At 34.8% G+C, this 21937-nt stretch overlaps 1 pseudogene; it reads left to right on the forward strand.

Annotated features, from left to right (window-relative positions):
- The first annotated feature begins 20483 nt into the window (after positions 1-20483).
- LOC118859153 lies at positions 20484-20931 on the forward strand (annotated as a pseudogene).
- Positions 20932-21937: the final 1006 nt, after the last annotated feature.

Here is a 21937-nt window from a genome sequence, read left to right on the forward strand (position 1 = left end):
GGTGCAACAGCAGTGCCCATTTGCATGTCTTTAGATACAGCAAAAAGACAACTTTACAAATGAGCCCTAAGTTTTGTTTTTTTTTATAAAGGCCTGTTCAATTTTTCTCTTTCTGTTTCTGATTCCTATTAAATTTTGATGAAATAAAAAAATCAGGAAATATTAACTTTGAGAAATTTAAACTGCTCACTTTTTAAAAATCCTCTTGTTAACATCCCCGACATTTTCAAAGTGTTATACAATTCTCTATCTATCTATCTATCTATCTATCTATCTATCTATCTACCTATGTCTATCTATCTACATACACATAAGTGTGCATACACATGTGTGCAATAGACATACATACACATGAATGTGCATGTGGGCATACATATATGTGCATGTGCATATATGCACATGCATATGTATGTGCACATATGTATATATGCACACACGTGTGTGCATGTGCATATGTGTGTATATACATGCACAGAATGAAAATGTGTATGCACATGCATTCTATGGGGGCATGTGTGTATACACACATGCAAACACACACACACACACACACACACACATATATATATATATATATATATATGATACTGCATTATACACATAAATATAGCAGTATGGTATAATATATTAATTAATGACCTTGGACTCAGAACACCAAGCCCAATTCCTACTTCTGACACTTTTTGGCTATATGTCTCTGAGAAAGCTCCAACTTCTTAGTGCCCCAGGAAAAATGTAAAGAAGGTGAATAGCTGATGTTTAGAGTGATTAAGTTCCCTACACCAGTGAAATCATACTCCTCACCTATATATCATAAACATCCATACAGAATACTATTCTTTTAAATATTTGAAAAGAAATCTTAAAGAATCACCAAAAGATTAAAAGAAAAGAAAAAGAAAACTTTTCAAAATAGGCTATGATTAGCTCAGCTATGCACATACATTTTGTGACAAGGAAGCAATGATTGTCTCCAGTCAAATTACCAATCACTAATTTTTAAGACAAGTTGAATTCAGCCATAGGTTATAAAATAGTTTACTATTCAATTGCTTGACTAATACAAATCCTGCATATGCATGAGCACACACACACACACACACACACATACACACACACACTGAAATACATGAGTTAGCTGAATTTAGGCTTAAAATAGCATTTTTTTAAAGTGTACCTGCCATAGATAGATACAGACTGACTTAAAGTATTGTCACTACTGTTATGCATTTCCTAAGGCCTGTTGAGCAGGAACTCAGGAAATATATATTGTTTTCCTCTAGCATGATGTTGGGAAGAGTAACCCAACATAGTGCGGTAGTTTCTGGGAAAAAGAATGAATTGTAAAATGTTCTTGAAAATTTTTAATATGTTCTAAAACTTTTAATGGTAAGGACTCTAATAATAAAAATAAAATACCATGCTTTTTGAAAGGTACTATACAAAAATGACAGGATGGGTATTTTTGAAAGTTTTCACATTATCCCTGCTTAAAATGTATTTGGACTGTCCATCCTTGACAACAATAATAAATTATTTCCATGGTAACATGGGGAAGGAACCAAAGAGATGTCATATCAGCATAGCAGCACAGGTAACAATAGTGACTACAAAGGAAATAACTTGTCAGTGTAAGGTAACGGCATTCAGCTGTTAACATATTAAAACTAAAATCTATTAGTTGTGACTGATTGTTATCATAACCATTAGAAAAAAGTTGTCAGGATGGAGACAAAAATAATGATTCCAGCAAATTGAAAAATAATAATAGTAGTAAGGGGCGGGGGGAATACCCATTTACAGGATCTGTGCCTAAGAACCAGAAACTGATTTTGAGTCCAAACAGAAACTGATGATATAGATTAGTCTAATTTTTTGTCAATATAGCAAAACAAATATAGAATCTGTTTTTAAAAAGTTAGTTGTCATATAGATTTCATTTCAATTTAATCTTTGTAACATCATAAATAAGATAATGATGCATTTTCAGTGTACTATCCATTGTGAAAACTGCTATTTTTATTTTTTCTTTGTGAATATGTTTCGGCTCTTTATTAGAAGATGTTTAAATATTTGATTGGTTAAATTCTAGACTCCTTTGTGTTACCTGATTAACTACATGCATATTTCTGGAATAAACAATGAATGGTTTTATTAGTCTGAATTCCATAGATGAATAAACTTTTATATATCCTCCTGAAGCTACAGCTAAAAATAATATTGTCAACTATGAAACCAATTTCCAGAGGTCATGACCCTTTTCCAGGAAAGGAAAAGCTTAAATTTCAGAATTGGATGGACCCTGATTGGGAATCCTGAATCTACAAAATGATTCTCCATACTCAATAAAACACGTTTCTAGAAAAGGAGAGAGCTTTGGGCAATTGCTGTAGAATTCACCAAAGGGTTTATTATAAATGCTATACTCCATACCTCTGAAGCCTTGAAAAGTCCGTTGATTTCTATGAATACATGGTTCAAATCTCCTTTGTGACTTAACTGTACAGCAATTCATCTTGCTAATTAGAAAAAAATCACCAAATAAATGATCTTCAAAAAGTAAACCTAAATTGAAACAGATAGTTATCTAGTGTTAAAACTGTCTCCAGGACTATCGAATTGACTATTGCTACTGACCTTGAAGGGCCATTCAGTCAAGTGGTTGGATTATTTGGTCATAGTCTGCTCTAAATCTACTAAGTTTGCTGCTTGTCCTCAATAGCCTGCTAAAGTTACCTACCAAGAAAACTTGATTGAATGGAGACAACATGGTACAGCGCTTGAGTCAGTTGAACTGGGTTCAAATGCCACCTCTGATGATTACTATCTAGTTTACCTTGGGCCAGCCGATTAATGTCTTTGGGTCTCAATTTCTTCATCTCTAAAATAATACAGTTAGACTATAAGGCCTCCAATGCCCCCTTCTAACTCTAAATATGGAATCTCAAATTATTTTTTTAAATCCTAAAATTTTCAATTTTTTTAATTTTCAGATTATACTAACCATTATCATAATATTTAAGAATACTTATTAGAAGTGAAAGCTGTTTCTAAGTTTCATCAATCCTATTGTGAAGCCTTTCCTGACCATCTCAAATACTAGCACTGTCTCCTTCTTGAAATTTCTTCTATTTTCTTACCAAAGTATATGTTCTAACTCTCTGTAGAATGTCAGCTCTTGGATAACAGAAACTTCTTTATTTTTATTTCTATATCCCTAGCACCTAGCAATTTGCTTTGTATATGGCAGGTGGTTAATAAATACTCAATAAATTAATAAGCATTTAATAAATACTAAATAAATTGGCCTCTTAAAATCTCCATTTTAGTATTGGTAGGTGGGGTGATGTTTAGATCCATTTAACAATTTATTATATCATGATGAATGGTCTAAAACAATAAACAAAGCAGGGGAGAGAAATCTGGAAATCTATCACTCAAAAGACTGATGACTCTTCTAAGGAAGCATCCTTTGTAAAGCACCTCCAAATCTCTGCCTCAAACCATTTTTTCCCCAGTGATTTGACTCAGCCTTCTATTGATGCTTCAAGAAGTGATAGGAGGATATTAGTAGCACTAGACATGCTATGCAATCTTCCTATCTATAATAATTGTATCAATATAAGAGGTACTAAATATAATTTAGCAGACTGAATTGAGAGCTGACCAGTAAAGCTGCTTAACTAGCAAAAGCTTCAAACACTGAAAGGGTGCATGTGGGGGTGGTGGGAAGAGGGGATAAATCACTTTCATTTAACAGCAGTAGGAAGTAAAATTACATCTGTCACATGCCACATAGGCTTGAATTTTATAAAGCCATTTTCTAAAATACTTTAAAGAAAATTAGGAGCCTAACACTGAAGAAAGTACTAAGATAACAATAATAACTTAAAACAAGGAAGATAAGATACTAACATTAAAATATATTTTTCTAACTAGCACTATTTCAGTTATTATCAACTATTTGTAATTTAAAGCAAAAGGTCATTGATTTGCTACATGTGATGGGTTCTAAAAGGGTAATATAGCATCATGCTCTGTTATTCCCCTGTGGGTCAGCAAGAGCCCAGGGCCACCAAATTCTTTTTTTTTTTTTTTTTTTTTTTTTTGTAATTGATCATTCACCAAATTTAATTTTTATTTGGATAATGGATGCCAAATTACCGCTTTTCCTTTGGCAACTAGTAATAAGAACCAGCTTGGGGTTGGGGGGTGGGAAGAACACTGTTTCTCTAGCCAGACTAAGAAATGTTGCATAATCCACTCTGGCCAGCTTCTTGCCTTCAATTTTGACTGTTATACCTCTTGGAATAAAACAAGGACCACACCCCAAGGAATTTGGAATTTAATCCTCTCAGCCACTGATTGGTGAGTATATCACGTGGTCCACTATACCTAGTCAGCACCAGAAATATATATTTTAGCCCAGTTAGCTTCTTGCCTTTGTACCCCCATTTCCAGCCCAAGAACAATAATTGTCATTACTGTCATTACTTCTAGAAAGAACAAGTCAATCAATTCCCCTGTGGCTTCACTCATCATTCCTATGACTTTTGAACCAAAATACCATTTCCTGGCTACCATTTTCCTTTATGTTTTGTTTCCTATATTAAAATGGAAATTCCTTGAAGGCGAGGACTGGCCCTTTTTTTTTTTATACTGTGTATCCCAGGTGTTTTGCACAGTTTTTGGTGCATAAGAAGTGCTTTTATTTTCTTTCTTTCTTCCTTCCTTCCTTCGTTCTTTCTTTCTTTCTTTCTTTCTTTTCTTTCTTTCTTTCTTTCTATCTATCTTTCTTTCTTCCTTTCTTTCTTTCTATCTTTCTATCTTTCTTTCAGCTGCCACTCAATCTGTGGTGACTCCTCAATCTTTTTTTTTTCTATAGAGGGCTACACAATTTTTCTTAATAGGCTGTTCTCATTATTATAATTTTCTGATGCAAGGTGGCTTTTTCTTTCATAGGAAGAAAGTGACCCACATTGCCATTGGAAAATAACAAAGTTATTTTAATAACCCTAAGTTTCTTCCTGAAACAAAGGTCCATCTTTTTATACCAATATTCTTATAGAGGCACTTGAATGTCTAAAGACTCTTTGAAGATTGGGGATTACCCAAAAGGCAAGAGAGAAGCTTATAATGGGAGTGATATGACTGAAATAAATTATAAGCAAGGTTATATAAAAGTAATGTAAAGTATGTCATTATAGAAATGGGGGTGGGGAGAAAGATGAGTGGATCACAAGAATAACTAATGGACAACCTTGTGCTATATTGGTTCTTTGCACATATCAGGAGAACTTCAGGATGATTCCCAGAATTTGGTGAACTCCCTATGGTTAATTTATGGGAGAACATATCAAGGTAGGATCAGAGATTCAGAACTTGAAGGGAAAGAGAGGCTGTCTCAATCAATTCCTTCATTTTGCATTTGAGGAACTGGGCTCTAGGGAACTAGAGTACCTTACCAAATTTCACTGAGATGGCATATAGCAGAGCTGGAATTTGAACTCAGATTCTCTAAATCCAAATCCAGTAGTATTTCTACAGTATGAGTCACATAGTATGGGCAGGTATGAATGGTTATAATCTGAATTATTAGAGGGAATGACGATATAACTCCCTCATAGAGATTATTAGCAGAGGTATAATCATTTCTTACCTGAAAGTTAAAAACTTCTGCAGGAAGCCTTCCCCAGCCCCTCTTAATTCCAATGCCTTCTCTCTCTTAATGATCTCCTGTTAATCCTTTATGTAGCTTGTTGTGTATATATTTGTTTGCATATTGCCTCTCCCATTAGATTATAAGCTCCTTGAGCAGGGGTTCTCTATTTGTATACCCAACTCTTAGTACAATGCCTACTGAACAGTAAGAGTTTAATAAATATTGAAAGATTGACTAAAAAAGTAGAAGATAGTTGTGATAAATTCATTTTCTTAATGTGTCATGAAACCAAAGCACCACTTCTGAATTAAATAGATTTGACTAAATGTATATTAAGAAAAAAACCTAATCAAACAATTATAAGATACAGTACAAGGAGTCCAAAATCTGTGGGAAATGTATCTTTCCACCAACTGTTTTTGTTGATAACAGCACCCTCCCAGACACCCAAGGTTAAAATCTCAGAATCATCTTTTGTTCTTTCCTCTTTATACATTCAGCTCCCATTTCTTACTGAATTTGCTTCCTTTACCCTCCCTTTTATCTTCTCTTTCACTCCCACTGCAACTACTTTAGTTCAAGCTTCTATCATGTCTCACTGGAGCTGTTATGTCTCCTAACCTTCTCTCTCTCTCTCTCTCTCTCTCTCTCTCTCTCTCTCTCTCTCTCTCTACTTCAAATTATACTTTAGAAAGCAAGCTGCATATTTTTAAACTTATGTAGCACCTCCCTCTAGGCTGGTCCTTTCTCTCCTTTGACAACTCACACTCACACTCAGAAGTTAGATATCCCCAGAAAAACTGCTGCTGCAATGGGTACTAGAGATAACTCTAAATAACTAATACTGTAACTCCTGAGCCCCCACCAGTGTGTTTTCTGTTAACATTGAGCTAGTAGGTTCAATTAACTATTAACAAAATCCTTTACTTAAAGTCTATAGTTACCAAACATTCCTCTCCTTTAAAACCAGGGCACACTCTTCCAATAATACATACTACAACCATAGGGAAGAGTAGGCACATACTTAATGGATAATGATGTAGAATACATGTGGCCAAAGCAATACACAATAACAGAAATACATCCCCATCTCAACCCTATTGTCTCTTCTTCTTTCTGCTACTGTGGGACTTGTATTTCTCTCTCTTCAGTGTTATAACTGCTGCTAAGCTGAACTGTTCTGCTGCTAGCTTGGCCATTCTGATGTTGTATTAGGCTAGGTCCTTACAGGGTATTGAAACTCAGGCTTTCCTGACTCTAGGTCCAGTTCTCAATCCACTGTACCATCTAGCTAACAAAATATTTTTTGGGAAAAAAAAAGGTTTCATTCAATTATAGAGTTGTTGAATAAGTTTTTTGTTGAAACTATGTAGGTTTATTTGCTCTCTTTTTTTGTTTGTTTTTGTTTCTGTTTGTTTCTTCTTTCTCATGGTTCATTCCATTGGCTATAATTCTTTACAACTTGACTATTGTGAAGTTGTATGTGTGAGGGTTTAGTGTGAAGGTGTATGTAGAACCTATATTGGATTGCATGCTGTCATGGATGGAGAGGGGGGAGGAGAGGGAAGGGGAGAAAATTTGAAACTGAAAAACTAGAGGAACTAAATGTTGTAAACTAAAACTAAAAATAAATTAATAATAATAATATAATAAAAAGAAACTATGTAGTTTTCCTGCCATACATGTATATGAAGTGATTAATAAGATATATTGGTGTGATACTTTAATTTGCAACCAATATGTAGGTCTATTTAGGAAAGATGATAGTGGATTTAAGGACAGGAGGAAACATAATGGACTTGACTATATCCCTGAGAAAGGTCACATTTTATATCAATTGTCCTTGGCATTGCTGTGTTGCAGAGGAGGTGTGATTAAATAGTAGTTGGTCTAGAAAAGAGGGGTTTTAATGGACTAGAAGCTTATTTTGAGTCAGCATTGTGATATAGTAGCTAATAAAGTGAATGTGAACTTCAACTACATTAAGATAGTCATAGCTTCCAGGTTAAGGGATACAATAGTCCCACTATATTCTGCTCTAATCAGATCTCGTCTAGAATATTGTGTTTGTTTCACTGAGCCACAGTTCAAGAAAGGCATTGATAAGCTAAAGAGTGACTAGAGGAGTAACCCCAACATAGTGAAGGGTTTTGAGTCTATGACGTATGAGAATTGATGGAGTGAACTAAAATTGTTTAGCCTGGAGAACAGAAGTCTCAGGGAAGACATAATAGTTATCTTGTATTTGATCAGTTGCAGTGTGTCAGAAAGGTTACACATGTTCTATTTGACCCCAAAAGTCAGAACCAGGAGCAAGGGGTGGAAGCTAAAAAGAAGCATATTTAAATAATGTCAGGGGGGAAAACTTTCAAATAATTAAAGCTATTGAAATCTGTAAAGGGACAGATCAAGAAGTGGTAGATTCTCCTTCCTTGTAGTGGAGGCAGATGGTGGAACATTGGACAGATTGCTGAGTCTGAAGTCAGAAAGACTTAATTTCAAATCCAGCCTCAGTTATCTACTATCTGTGTGACCCTGTGCAAATCACTTAACCTCTACTCACCTCAGTTTCCTCAACTGCAAAGTGGGTATAATAATACCGCTTACCTTGTATGGCTGTTGAAGGATAAAATGAGATAATATTTGCATGAAGTGCTCACCACAGAGCCTGACACATAGAAAGAGCTATATCAATGCTTGTTCCCTCCCCTTGTCTATCCGTTTCCTTCTCAGAGGTCTTCAAGTGGAAACTAACTGACCACTTGTCTGACATTTTATTGTTGGAATTCCTTTTATGTATATGTTAGACTAGATGGCCACTGAGATCTCTTCCAATTCACAAATTATTCTGTGATCTAAATTTGAGGATAGTTTTCTCCATGGATATCAAATACTCTAGCATTCTCACTATACTCAGGTATGCTTCTAATACATGAATAAGCCATATAAGTATGTGATTAAGTAAAAAACTTTACAATCACTGGAAGAGACTATATAGAAGTAAATGTACTTTCAGATTGTTCAAAATTACAGAATTTACAAAGTTTGGGGGTTTTTTTGTTTGTTTATTTTTACCATTTGGGCATATTTTGGCACACACTCTTGGTTCCTCATTCAATATATTATTTTCTTGTAAGCATTAATAGATTTATAATGGAAAAACAATATATAAATAAGTAGGCATACGCAGGGATGTGCTAATAAACATGTAACAGCCACCTCTCCAGAAAAACAAATGCATGCACAAAGCACTTTTAAGATTTAATCCGCATTATTAAAACTTTTTCTATCACTTTCTTAAGTCTAGACAACCAAAAAAATAATCAATCAAGCCTTGGTTTGTAGTGGTTACCTATTTCCAAAGTGTGAATGCTCATACTGAAAATTTACTAGTCTGTACTTGTGAATCAGTTCTCCTAGCTCTAGCACATGCCTGAGTGTATACAAGAGTCATACAAAGGACATAAAGTTAAGTTGTGAATATTCTACATAGAATACATAAGCATATAATTGGCCTCTATTAGAGGCCTTACTGTTCTCATTTTTTGGAAATAGATGATACTTTCTATTAAGAAAGGTGGAGTCAAGCTTACTTCTGAGAGAAAGGTGGTCAATTGCTATGCTATCAATTCATGTGCAGCTGTGAAGTAGATGAAACAGTAATCACAGATTTTATTTGTCTTGCTGTTTTCCAGTTTTTGAGTGAAGCTATGATTTCAGTCCCCTCCTTTGATGTAATTCATTTGTCATTCATTACATTGATGGCACACCAGCTTCCTGTTTCTCATTCAATCCAGTTTGCATGTTTTCGTGTGTTGAAATTTATTGCGAGCATCTAGAGCAAAGATCAAACAGGTAGTCTATGGGTCACGTGAGGGCCACAGCACTTCAGAATAAGGTCTAAAAAAGATTAAATTTCAATTGGGAAATATTTAATCAAATAAATAAAAACAATACATAGATAATTTTAATATGTGGTTTTCTAAGTCAACATGTGGTCCATGGAGATCCTTACATAGTTTAATATTCCATTTCTATTTGAGTTTGACACCACTGATGTAAATTTTCCATAGTACCCTCCAAGTATTCTCTCTCTCTTTTGATGTCTTTATTTCTCAAGCCAATGTAGTAAAATTCATATATCAAATTTATTTTTATTGCCATTGTTATTGTGTGTGTACCTTTCCAGTTAGACTTCTTTCTGTTGCAATGACTACCACACACAATGTTATATACAAATCCTGAAATGTTTTCATAATCTCTGTCAAATATTGTGGGATAATAAATTTATCTTTAGATTGTTATTGTTGGGATTTTATGAGTTACTCTATATTGGGATAAATAATCTGCTAGTAGGATTCATACCATCATAATCAAAAAGGGATTTCCAAAATTCTTCTCTAAGTATCCCCATCTCCTTTTCAAAATGCTTGGTTTAGTTTTTTTTTCTTATCCTGCTTATTATTAATTATGATTAGCTATAACTTATAGAATATATGTAAAGTGAACATTTTCAGTGATCTCTGGCTTTTCAAGTTTTCCCTATTCATATTTCAATATTATTTTATGTAATTTAGGCTTAGGGTTGGAGTTATTTTTTTAATGATTTCCCCATACTACTTCATAATATATTGTGTAACTTGGAGCTCAAGATACCATTAACAAATTATGGATTCCTTGCCTATCAGATAAGATATCTTTCTATCTTTGTTACTCTATAGTGATGTAATTATGGCACATAATGATAGGATTCCTAACTACTGTCTATTTCATGCTCATTTGTGGTTCTTTCTCTCTACCAGGCTGCCACTACCACACTTTAGACAAATTGAACTACTCACTACATCCCACTCTACTTTTATACCTGCCCTTCTCCATAGTGTCCCCGATGCACAAAATAGACCCTTCCTCTCTAACAATTTGCCTGTGGAAATTTCTCCCTTCCTTCAAGGCCAGGTTCAGGTGCGACTGCCTCCATTATGCCTTTCCTTATCCTTACTGGATGGAAATGGTCTCTTTCTCATTAAACTTCTCATAGCAATTTAAATTTCTCCTTTGCTCTTGCTGTATCTTTGTTTTATTATCATTTGTGAATGTCTCAACCCCCGTAGACCCAGAAGATCTTTGAGAATGGGAAGTAATGATTTATTTTATGTTTCTAGCTCTATGGGCTAACACTCTCCCTTATATATTATACACATTTAAGAAATGTTTGTTGACCCAGTGCCAGGGATATAGTCACATAAGTCAGACAGATCATTTATCCAGCAATATAGTAATTTCATCATGTTTTGTGTAGCAAAGACCTAGATACAAATTAGATGTCCATCAATAGAGGAATGATTAAAGAAAGTATGATATACAAATGAAAAGAAAATTACTGACCATGTGAAATTATGAATATAAAGAATTCAGGGAGGCATTGAAAGATTTGTGAACTAGATAGAGTGCTATCAATAGAGCTAGGAAATATATACATTATACAATGACTGCAACATATACATATGTATATACATACATACATACATATACAGAGAGAGAGAGAGAGAGAGAGAGAGAGAGAGAGAGAAGGAAACAGAACATTTTGTAATTACAATAACTGTGCATAGTCTGAGGGAGCAGTGACAAAATATAACTCTGGCCATTCTTTACAGAAGTTGGAGACCAGGGGTGTGGTCCTCTCTCTCTCTCTCTCTCTCTCTCTCTCTCTCTCTCTCTCTATATATATATATATATATATATATATATATATATATATATATAGATAGATAGATAGATAGATGTATACACACACACACACACACACACATACCCTGCTGAACTCAAATGCTATATTGATTAGTTTTGCTGAACTGCATTTCTTCAATTTCTCTTAAAAACTGTATCACAAAGGATGGTTTATTGAGTAGGAAGATACACATGGAAATAAATGTTGCGGAAAAATAAAAAATTATTTAAAATCTAAAACAAGGTAATATGAATTGAATTAATTTGATATAGATAGATGTTCTCTTCTTCAGTAGCCCTTTTGTAATCAAAGATGATATCAATGCCCTGATGTGACCATTCTAGGAGTTTAGTCAGCAGCGATCAGGTCAAGATTATCAGTTTGATATCTGTACCAGCATTTATCTTCTCCTAGAAAAATATAACTGGCACTCCTAACATCAGCCAGCAGTCTCACAAACTATTTGGTCACTATGGCCAAGCCATGACACTGACAAGACTCAATAAAATGTGGCTTTCTGACCATGGGGCCTTCCCTTCAATATCACTCAAAGGAGCCACAAATTTAGGTGTAATTATGTCAGCTCTTCCGCTTTCTTCCATTTCTTCTGGATTTAGCAGAAGCATAATAAATAAAGAACTTCTGTGTTCACCTGTCTGTTGTCAATTAATGATGCCTCATTAAGCAAATCACTTGGAACGCTGATGAGGTTTTATCTAACATAGAGGCCAGGTCAATCAATTGTCCTCAGACCTGTGGGTCTTCAGTGGACAGTGAAAGGTTAGCTCAGTTCTTAGAGGCCTCTATCATGTCAGCAAAAATTAGCAAGAAGTTGGCTAAGTTGTCAATAGAGCACAGAGACAATTAGTTAATGATTAGAAAGACAGCATTTGGGGAATTGATAAGAGAATGAGTCATCTTGGATAAATTTGCATATTTTAAAAATAAATTTATTTATTTATTTTTGGATAAATGGTATTTTTTTCCAATTACATGGGAGGATAATTTTAAACATTCATTTTTATAAGATTTTGAGTTTCAAATTTTTTCTCCCTCTCTCCCATCCCTCATCCCCAAGATGGCAAGTAATCTGTTATAGGTTATACATGCGTAATAACATAAAAATATTTCCACATTAGTCATGTTATGCAAGAAGAAACAGAACAAAAGGGAAAAGTCACATGTGCATGCATACACACACACACACACATACGCACACACGCACACACGTGCGCACACACACACACACACACTGAAAATAGTATGCTTCAATCTGCATTCGGACATAGTTCTTTCTCTGGATGTGTATAGCACTTTCCATCATGAGCTTTTTGGAATTGTGCTGAGAAGAGCTAAGTCAATCATAGTTGATCGTCACACAATGTTCCTTATAGTGTACAATGTTCCCCTGGTGATGCTCACTTCACCCAGCATCAGTTGATGTAAGTCCGGGTTTTTAATAAATCCACTGGCTCATCCTTTCTTATATCACAATTATGTTCTGTTACATTCATACACCGCAACTTGTTCAGCCATTCCCCAACTGATGGGCATTCCCTCAATTTCCAATTCTTTGCCACCACAAAAAAACCGCTATAAATATTTGTATACATGTAGATTTGCATGTATTTTTTTAGATCAATATCCTAGGCTATTTTTTAAGTACACTAGAGAGAAAAATAAGATGAACATAAAATGAAATGACATGAAAACTAAGTGAAAGGAAGAGTCTTGCCAAATTAAAAATCAAAGTTCACATTTGAGGTGTGTGCAATTTACAGTGATGTTGGTCAAATAGGTGTAATTTTGAAACGGTATTACTGTCTCCAAGCTCATGACACAAATATCATTTTCTTATGGGAGATGCGACCCAAAATTGAATGAAAATGTCTTGAATGTTTCAAATAGAATTGAAAGTAGGAAGAAATAAAATATTTCAGGTTTGTTAGACCAGGTGTTTCATAATTTAATGTTACAACAAGAATGTTTATGTAAAGTATCAACTTACTGGGAGCATTGCAGATTCTAGTTTCCTTCTTCAAGTAATAGAAGCCTTCTTGACAGAATAGTGACAAGGCTATTGTGCATGTGACTACAAAAAAAATACATGTGTCCCAATTAACAGCAACTACTCAGCTTGAGTTTAGACTGCCTAATTTTGAGGCAATAGTGACAGGCAAGAGAATAAAGTAAGCTTATTTTATTGGCTAGTAATATTGGTCCTAGAATCAAGATGACCCAGCTTCAAATTATGCTTCTAACACCCCTGTTTTGCATGACCATGGTTCATGCTCACAAGATCTCTAAAACTTACTAAGTGATAGATGGCTGGCTTATTTACTTCACCCCACTTTAAACTCGCAAATCCTTTACACATTAAGAGGTAATATAGAGTAGAGAAATTCTCACTGGCCTTGAAATAAACACAGCTTGCTTTATATCTCAGCTTAATAATTGTTAGTTCTACCATCTTAGACAAATAGGTAATTTAACCTCTCTGAGCCTCAGTTTCCTCATGTGTAAATAATGATGGCTTGTACTCTCTTGCAATACTTATAGGACTTAAACTAAGTTATGAAACCATAAGGCAATATACATATGTACATATATATTTATATGTGTGTGTCTATCTACCCTACATGAACTATCTGAGATTACTTCATATTCTTGTAAGAAAAGCCTTTTGTAAGCTGTAAAGTGTTATATACATGCAAATTATTGTTTATTTAAAATTCTACTATATTTTAACCTAAAACATTACTATCATTCTTATAATTACAGCGATATTTTGGGGTTTTTTCTGGTAGTGTTGAAATCATTTGAACCTGCTGTCATAATTTAAATCCTAGAATTGATGAACAAAACCAAACCAAAAAACTTACTAAATCTGAATATTGTGATGTGCCTGTAACCAAGGAGTTTCAGGTGTTAGAAAATGATCGAATTTGCATATCACCGAAGTAATTTCTACTTTGGACAAAATAGATAAAATGAACTTCCATATACCCCTCAAGAAATATATGTGGGGCCACTTTGGTGGGCACAGTTAAAAGAATCCTGGATATAAGAGTCAGAGAAATTTGGTTCAAATCTTGACTCCTCTCTATTACCTGCAGGACATTTCATGAAGTTAAGATGGATATCAGTTTCATCATCTATAAGATGAGTTCATTGTATCATACAACTTCTATGTTGCTTTTTAGCTCTAAAGCAGACTTACATGACAAATTATTCAGATTTTCCCAAATATCTGTATTGGTTAGGTAGGATTCTTAAGCCCTAAAATTCAATAGACTTATCCAACAGAATTTCAGAGCATATTAGAATTACCTAGACTTCTCTACTTGACTTTTAAAGGCCTTCAGAGTCTAGGTCTCCAATGTAAAATACAAGTGATTCTGGTGGTGGGGCGATGGTAGTTATCTAAAGGGAATGATGGTGTTCATATTCACTGACCAATATATTTTTTAAAGCATGTATTGAAGTTGGAAGAAAAGGCAAGTGATAGGTGAATACAAAAGGCTAGAACAATAATTTGAGAAAAAATCAGGGATGCTAGAGTTCAAAATGCTTAGAGTGATTTTTTGTGTACTTATTTAGTTTTGGTAAGGGGAAAATCAGAGAAAGGAAAGGATGGATGGATCCTGTGGATGAAATAATAACATAAGACAATAGAGAGAAGACATATCTATTCGATTCTTATTTTGTTTCAATTTTTACTACCAAATTACCTTCGGAATTATAAGTTTGGAACAAAAGTGGTTATTTGGGGAGAATAAACCCCAAAATTATTAAGTAAAAATTAAGAAAGCACTAGGTTATCTCAATGAGATAAAAGAGATAAAAGGCCCATAACAGAATATATCCCAAGAAAAATCAAAGTCATGTCCTTAGTCAATGTTTGTCAATGACCTTTGAAAATTATAGAGAATGGCAAAGATTCCACAGTACTGTTGGTACTCACAGATTAAATTACTTTTCAATATTTTACCAATTATACCATTACAATATAGCTCATGTGTGTCCCCTTCACTCCACTCACATAGTCAGTACCCTTGCTCAGGTAACTCTAACCTCTCTCTTGAACTATAATAATAGTCTTGTAATTGATGTCTCCACTGCCACTCTCTTTTATTGACACACCATCTTCCATATATTTGCCAAAATAATATTCTTATAGCATGGCACTGATCGTCTCCTGTTCAAGAAACCCCAACGTCTTCTTTCTACCTGCAAGATAAATTCAGACTTGTTGATTTGAGTTTTAAAGACCTTCAGAGTCTGGCTCCAGCCTACCTTTCTAGGATCCATTCGCATTACCACCCTTTACATACATTACATTCTATTCAAATTGTTCCACTTGCTTTTTAGTGAATATAACATTCCATCACCCATCTCCATACCTTTGGACAGACTACCCCTTACGTCTGTAACGCATTCCTTCCTAAGCTGTCTCATAGAATCTATAATTTCCTTCAAAGTACAGCTCAAGTAATACATTCTACAATAAATGTTTCCTGATCTCCCAAGTTTTGGGTCCCTCCCCACCAAAGAAATTATTTTGAATTTATTATGTATTGAATTTTCTATATAGGTTTCCCTTACCCTAAAATGTAATCACCTTGAGGGGAGAGACTTTTTTTGCCTTAGTCTCATCAGAGACTGGGACAGTATGTTGTGTATTATAAGCACTTAATGCATATTTGTTTAATTTAATGCATCTTAAACTTTTTAGAGTGACGGAGACAAAGAAAAAGGACTCATGATACAGTGGAAAAATAGCTTCAAATCTTGTCTTATTTGCAGGGTAATCATGGACCAGATCATTGATTTCTCTGAAGCTTAGTTTCCTCATGAATAGGCATAAAATTGCTACATTATAATGTTCTGAGGAATTAATGAGGTAATACATGCACTTTGTAAAACTTTAAGAATGTTTCTGTTATTAAGGTATATTTTTTCAAACTGCAGGACAGTGAAATTGACTTTTATGCAGGACAAAATTCTAAATCATATTATCAATGGGACAAATTATGTGCACTTAAGAAAATGGTGATCATTAAAAGTTAACGTTAATTTCATAAAGACTAGGGAAGACTTACATGAACTGAACCAAAGTGAAGTAAGAAGAACCAATCTGCCCAATGACTACAACAATGTAAAAAGGAAGCACAGCTACAAAACAGTTAAAATTTAACCCTTAGAAATTACACTGACCCACCGGGCCCCAAATAAATAGTGTAAGAAGTCACCCTCCCACCCATATATATTTTTATATAAAATAGTGACTAAGGGATTAATGTCAATCTAGAAAAATCCCCTTAGTGGCATCTATAGGACTCTATCCTTGGCCATGTTACATTCAATAGTTTTATAAATTATTTGGATGAAGGTATAGATGGTATGCTTATTAAAACTGGATATGCTATCTTGGGAAAAATAGATAGCCTGTTACATGATAGAACAGGGATCCAAAATACTAGACGAAAAAATAACTGTGAAGTCTTATACTTGGGTTCAGAAAAAAAGCAGCATATGTATAAATAAAGAGTATTTCTGGTAAACCAAAGCAAACAAACATCCATGCAAATAGATTTGAGGATTTTAGTGGACAGTAAGCTCCAGGTGAGTTAACAGAATGTCAAGGAAGCCAAAAAGTTAATGTGATTTTAGATAGGTAGTATTAGTAAAAAAAACCACAGTGTCCGTAAGTAAGGAAGTGAAAATTTCACTGTACTCTTCCCTTTTCAGACCACATGCATGGTATGGCATTTAATTCCAGATACCTTATTTAAGAGATGACATTGGCAAAGTAGAAAAGGTACAGAGGAAGGCAACCAAAAACGTAAAAAGACTAGAAATCATAAGAAAAAATGATCTAACAAAGCGGAGATTGAATTAGATATCATCTGAAGAAAAGAAGACTTGGGGGAGGAGGAGCATGCAAGGTGGCTGCCTGTATTTGAATGGATATCTTGTTAAAGATGAATTAGTGTTTTTCTTGGCACCATAAGGCAGAAAAAAGGGCAAAGCATGTGAATTGAAGAGAATTAGATTTAAGCTCCCTATTAAGGGAAAATGCTAACAATTAGAGATGTTTAAAAGTGGCACAGGCTGTCTCAGGAGGCACAGGCTTTCCTCATTATTGGGGGTCTTCTTATGGAAGATAGATAACCATTTGTTCACATTGCTGCAGACAAGATAGTTACCCACATATAGATTAGACTAAATGATATTTAAAGTCTCTTCAACTTCTGAATTTCTATAATTCTATGATTTAACCATATACTTTAGCAATATAGATAACCTAAAATTTAATGATTTGTAGCTTGTTTAGACTTTTCTACACCAATGGCATCACACTCAAAAAGAACAAGGGGCCACTAAACTATGCACAAGGATAGTTATCTGCCACACATTGACTTAAAAAACATATCAACATTATCTATGTTCTATTGTGTATAATTTTTTAATTTCCCAATTACATTTTAATTTGTTTTGTGCCCCACTCAGGAGTATCATGGGCCACAATGTAGTTTTGACACCTCTGAGCTACACAAAAACAAAATGACAGGGCAATTCAGTCTATTCCTGAAATTAGGCAATTGAATAAAAGCTCAAATCTGCTCAACCTGAAGGTTTGTGTCATGTAACTATAATGTCACTTAGGTTTTACAGTTGTAATCTGCCATGATTTCTAACTCCCTGTTATCAACAAGTCCATACTGTTAGAGTTCTATGAGAAAGTATTGACAAATTTAAAAGTTTCAGGGGCTCATTTCCTGGGCAGAAGTGTACAATTCACTACCTGGATCCACCATCTATAGGATTTCGTATAAGACTTTGGTGCCAATCAAAGGGTTGGATAGAAAATTTCATACTAAATATAAACAATTTCTTCCCTTGAAGGATTGTTTGGTTTCTTGGGTGAGAACAAGATTGCATTAAAGTCAAAATACATAGAGTAATATTTTTTAAATAAATTGACTAAATACTATGTCAAGAAATTGATCCATATCTAATTTCAGTGCCTTTCGGGGAATGAACTGTAAGTGAACTTCAGCTGTCTTAATCAGAATTTTACCAAGAGAAAAATACATGTTAGAAATTTCATAATCTAATTATAGCATAATGGTAGCTGATTTATACCAGTTCAGAGATTTTATTTCCCACCCCCTCTTCTTGAGTTCAGACAAGTTTTTGATACTCAGAAGTGGGCTTAGAAATATTTTCACATGTTTTCTTTTATAGTGTTGGGCATTGCCAGGATTTATTTTTGGCTTCTTTAGGTTTCTCAGTTTCTTTGAAGGAAGACTACCATGGGCTCAGGGGCTCACAGTTGAATTGTCCACCATTATTAACACCCCCTTAATAAGAGGCATCGACTTCACTGGGTAACAAGAGAATTCCTTGGCTTCCAAGAAGAGTCTTAAGAAGATGTAGCCTATATATGTGATACTGCAGGTTATCTTCTGACCCACTTGCCTTCCTATTGATGTGTAGATACTCAGCTTTGTATGGCAGCTGCTTTGACACACAAGCATCCAATTATGTTCAATCTCGCTACAGGGGCCAGCACCTTTGCTTTTGCTCCCTGGGCTTGGATTCCCTATTTTTCAAAGAGAAAATGTTAAAAAGGAAAAGAGAAGTTTTGCAGATGGGTGACTCCTTCCTCCCTTCTCCCCGTCAAACTAGAGTAAATTAAGTTCTCACCAGGATGACCTTGAGTGATAAAGACAATATGGCCAGATCAAAAGTTTTCTACTTCAAAAATAAGGAGGTACACTGTGCTTTGTTTAAACTGATCAATGAAGAAAAAACAAAACACTAGGATAAAAAATTAGTGTCATTTAGGAAAAGCAATTAATTGACAAGATGGATTTTTAAAAATCATTTTTCAAATGACAATATTGATATTGTGTAGTCATTGGCCAAAGTAGTATCCCTAAAATTGTTAATGAATTGTGTTTAGATAATTCTTAACAAATACTGAAACATGTTCCTCTCAAAAGTACCTTCTCCTTGAAACAATTAATTTGTCAATTGTTAACCCTAGAGAAGACTTGCACCCCTTACCTTTGATAATATGGCATTAATATGGACCTTAATATCAGAACTGATTTTTTTCTGCTTCTTAGTAACTTTATTTATATTGCTATGGCTGTTTTTGTATGTCGTTCTCAGAGTCCTGAAGTCTATACTCTGCATTATATAACTTTCCCCCATGTTTCCCTGAAGTCTTCATATTTGTTGTATCATACATTGCAATGGAGGCAGTGTGGTTTAGTGTACAGGGAGTTGGCCTTGAAGCCAGGAAGAACTGGGTTAATCATTAAGTAAATATTGTGCTTCGAACTTTTTTGTTGCTACAAATAATATAGCTATGAACAATTTAGAACATATAAGTCTTATTCTCAGGAACTTCTATAGTTCACAGTTAGTGTAATCTCTGTATCCCAGGATATTTTTTTAAAAATAATAACTTTTCTCACATAATTCGACATTGTTTTCTAGATTGGTTGAATGTATTCTCAGAACTACTAGCAGTAAATTAGCATTCCCATCTTTCCAAAGCCCCACAATGAACTTCCTCATCTTTGCTATTTTGAAGGGTATAAGGTAATATATTAGGGTTGATTTGATTTGTAGTTTTCTAATTATTAGCACTTTCAAACACATTGGGATAGTTTATATTTCTAAATTTGAAAACTATTCTTATCATTTTATGATTGATTTGGGATATTAAGCTTTTATGAGAGACAATAAATGCAAAATTCCTGGTAATCCATATCATTTCTTCTGATTCCAGCTACGTCAATTTTGTTTGTGAAAAAGCTTTTTAACTACACATAATTGAAATTATTTAATCTATTCTGATTTTTTTTTTCTTGGTGTCTTATTTTCCCATTTGACTCCACTGAATATATCAGTTTTGGAATTATTTAATTGATTTTTAAAATCAAATAATGAAACAATGAGCTTTTTATTAATAATTTGACTGATAGGGAAGTACTCGAGGCACAGCAGCTTCCGGCGTCCTGTATATGGCTGCCGCCACCTGGGGCTCGCGCCGCCCAGAATAGCCAGGGAGCCATGGAGCTGCTCACCGCGCCGCTGAGGGTGCGCGCCCGCCTCACCGACCGCTACTGGCGGCTCCAGGACGTTCTGAAGTACGCCCGGCACTTTGGGGAAGGAAGAATCGGTGTTACAGTTTGGCTGTCAGGGCTGTGCATAGAGCCTTCGTGAAATGTACCAATGCCAGGAGACTGAGGAAGAGGAACATGAGAACACTTTGGAATAATCGAATTACAGCTGCTTCCCAAGACATGGCCTGAAGTATCCATCATTTATTAGCAATTTGATCAAGAGTCAGGTAGAGCTCAACAGGAAAGTCCTTGCTGACCTGACTATTTATGAACTCAAGACTTTTAAGTCTTTGGCTGCTTTGGCCAAGAGGAGGAGAGAAGAAGGCCTCGTAGCCGCTCTGGGGGACGAGAAGGAGCCGGCGGGGATCTTTTCCCAGGTGGTGCATTATCAATGAAGGCGATGGAGCCGTAGCTACCACTGCCACCGCTGTGGCGCTTTGCCCAAAGAAGGACTGGGGGTAACTCTCAGCTACACCAATAACAAAGATGGGCAGTAGTGTAAGAACTTCCCCAGGCTGTTCACCTTCTTTGGTAATCATGTCTTTTCACATTTCAGGAGCGCGGCAAGAGGAGAGGTAGCTGGGCTTTTACCAGGTGGGAGGCTGGGGGAGCCCTTTTCACACTGGAAACCCTAAAGGATTCATTCAGCATATGTTCTTTTAAACCAGGGGCAGACTTTAAAATGTATTCAGAAAGAGATTGTAAAATAAAGCTTTTATAACCAAAATAATAATAATAAGAAGAAGAATTTGACTGATAAAAATTCAAATCAAGTTTGAAAAACAATTTGATTTAGTAAATTTAAACCAATTTGGATATAGACACAAACTGCTCATACATATATTATACAATACATATATTTATCTCTCTATAATTTTCTATATATCACATATATATCACATTTATATACACATGCATTATGTATATTATATACATATATAGGTTTTTTTTTTCAAAAAAGTACAGTACAAAAACGTTTCCAATTTTGATTCCCATTTAATATCATTCCAGGTATACTTTAAAGAAACTAGAATTTCTATGTTCTGTTTAAGAAAACTCTTAATATTCATGTATGTGAATGCATCTTTGCCTGTTTCAAGCTATTCTGAGTCTTCCAAAAGGGTATAGAAAAGTTCAAGAATGCTGAAGGGAAGATTTAATAGTTCTCTACAGGTTCTGGTTACCATATCAAAAATAACCTCTGATTTAGAACTATAAGTTCAGGTGTGATTATAAATTATATAGTAAATCATGGTGGGAAAGGGGAATGAATAACTATCTGAGGGCTTGAAAGACACTTACTCTGTTCTTGTGAGCTTTAAATCATTCGATTTTGCTTCCTTCATTCTTCCAGGAAATTTGGGCCAAAATTATGGTATCTTACTAAAGACTTTACAAAAA

This window comes from Trichosurus vulpecula, chromosome 8 (assembly GCF_011100635.1).
Source record: "Trichosurus vulpecula isolate mTriVul1 chromosome 8, mTriVul1.pri, whole genome shotgun sequence".
Taxonomy (NCBI): domain Eukaryota; kingdom Metazoa; phylum Chordata; class Mammalia; order Diprotodontia; family Phalangeridae; genus Trichosurus; species Trichosurus vulpecula.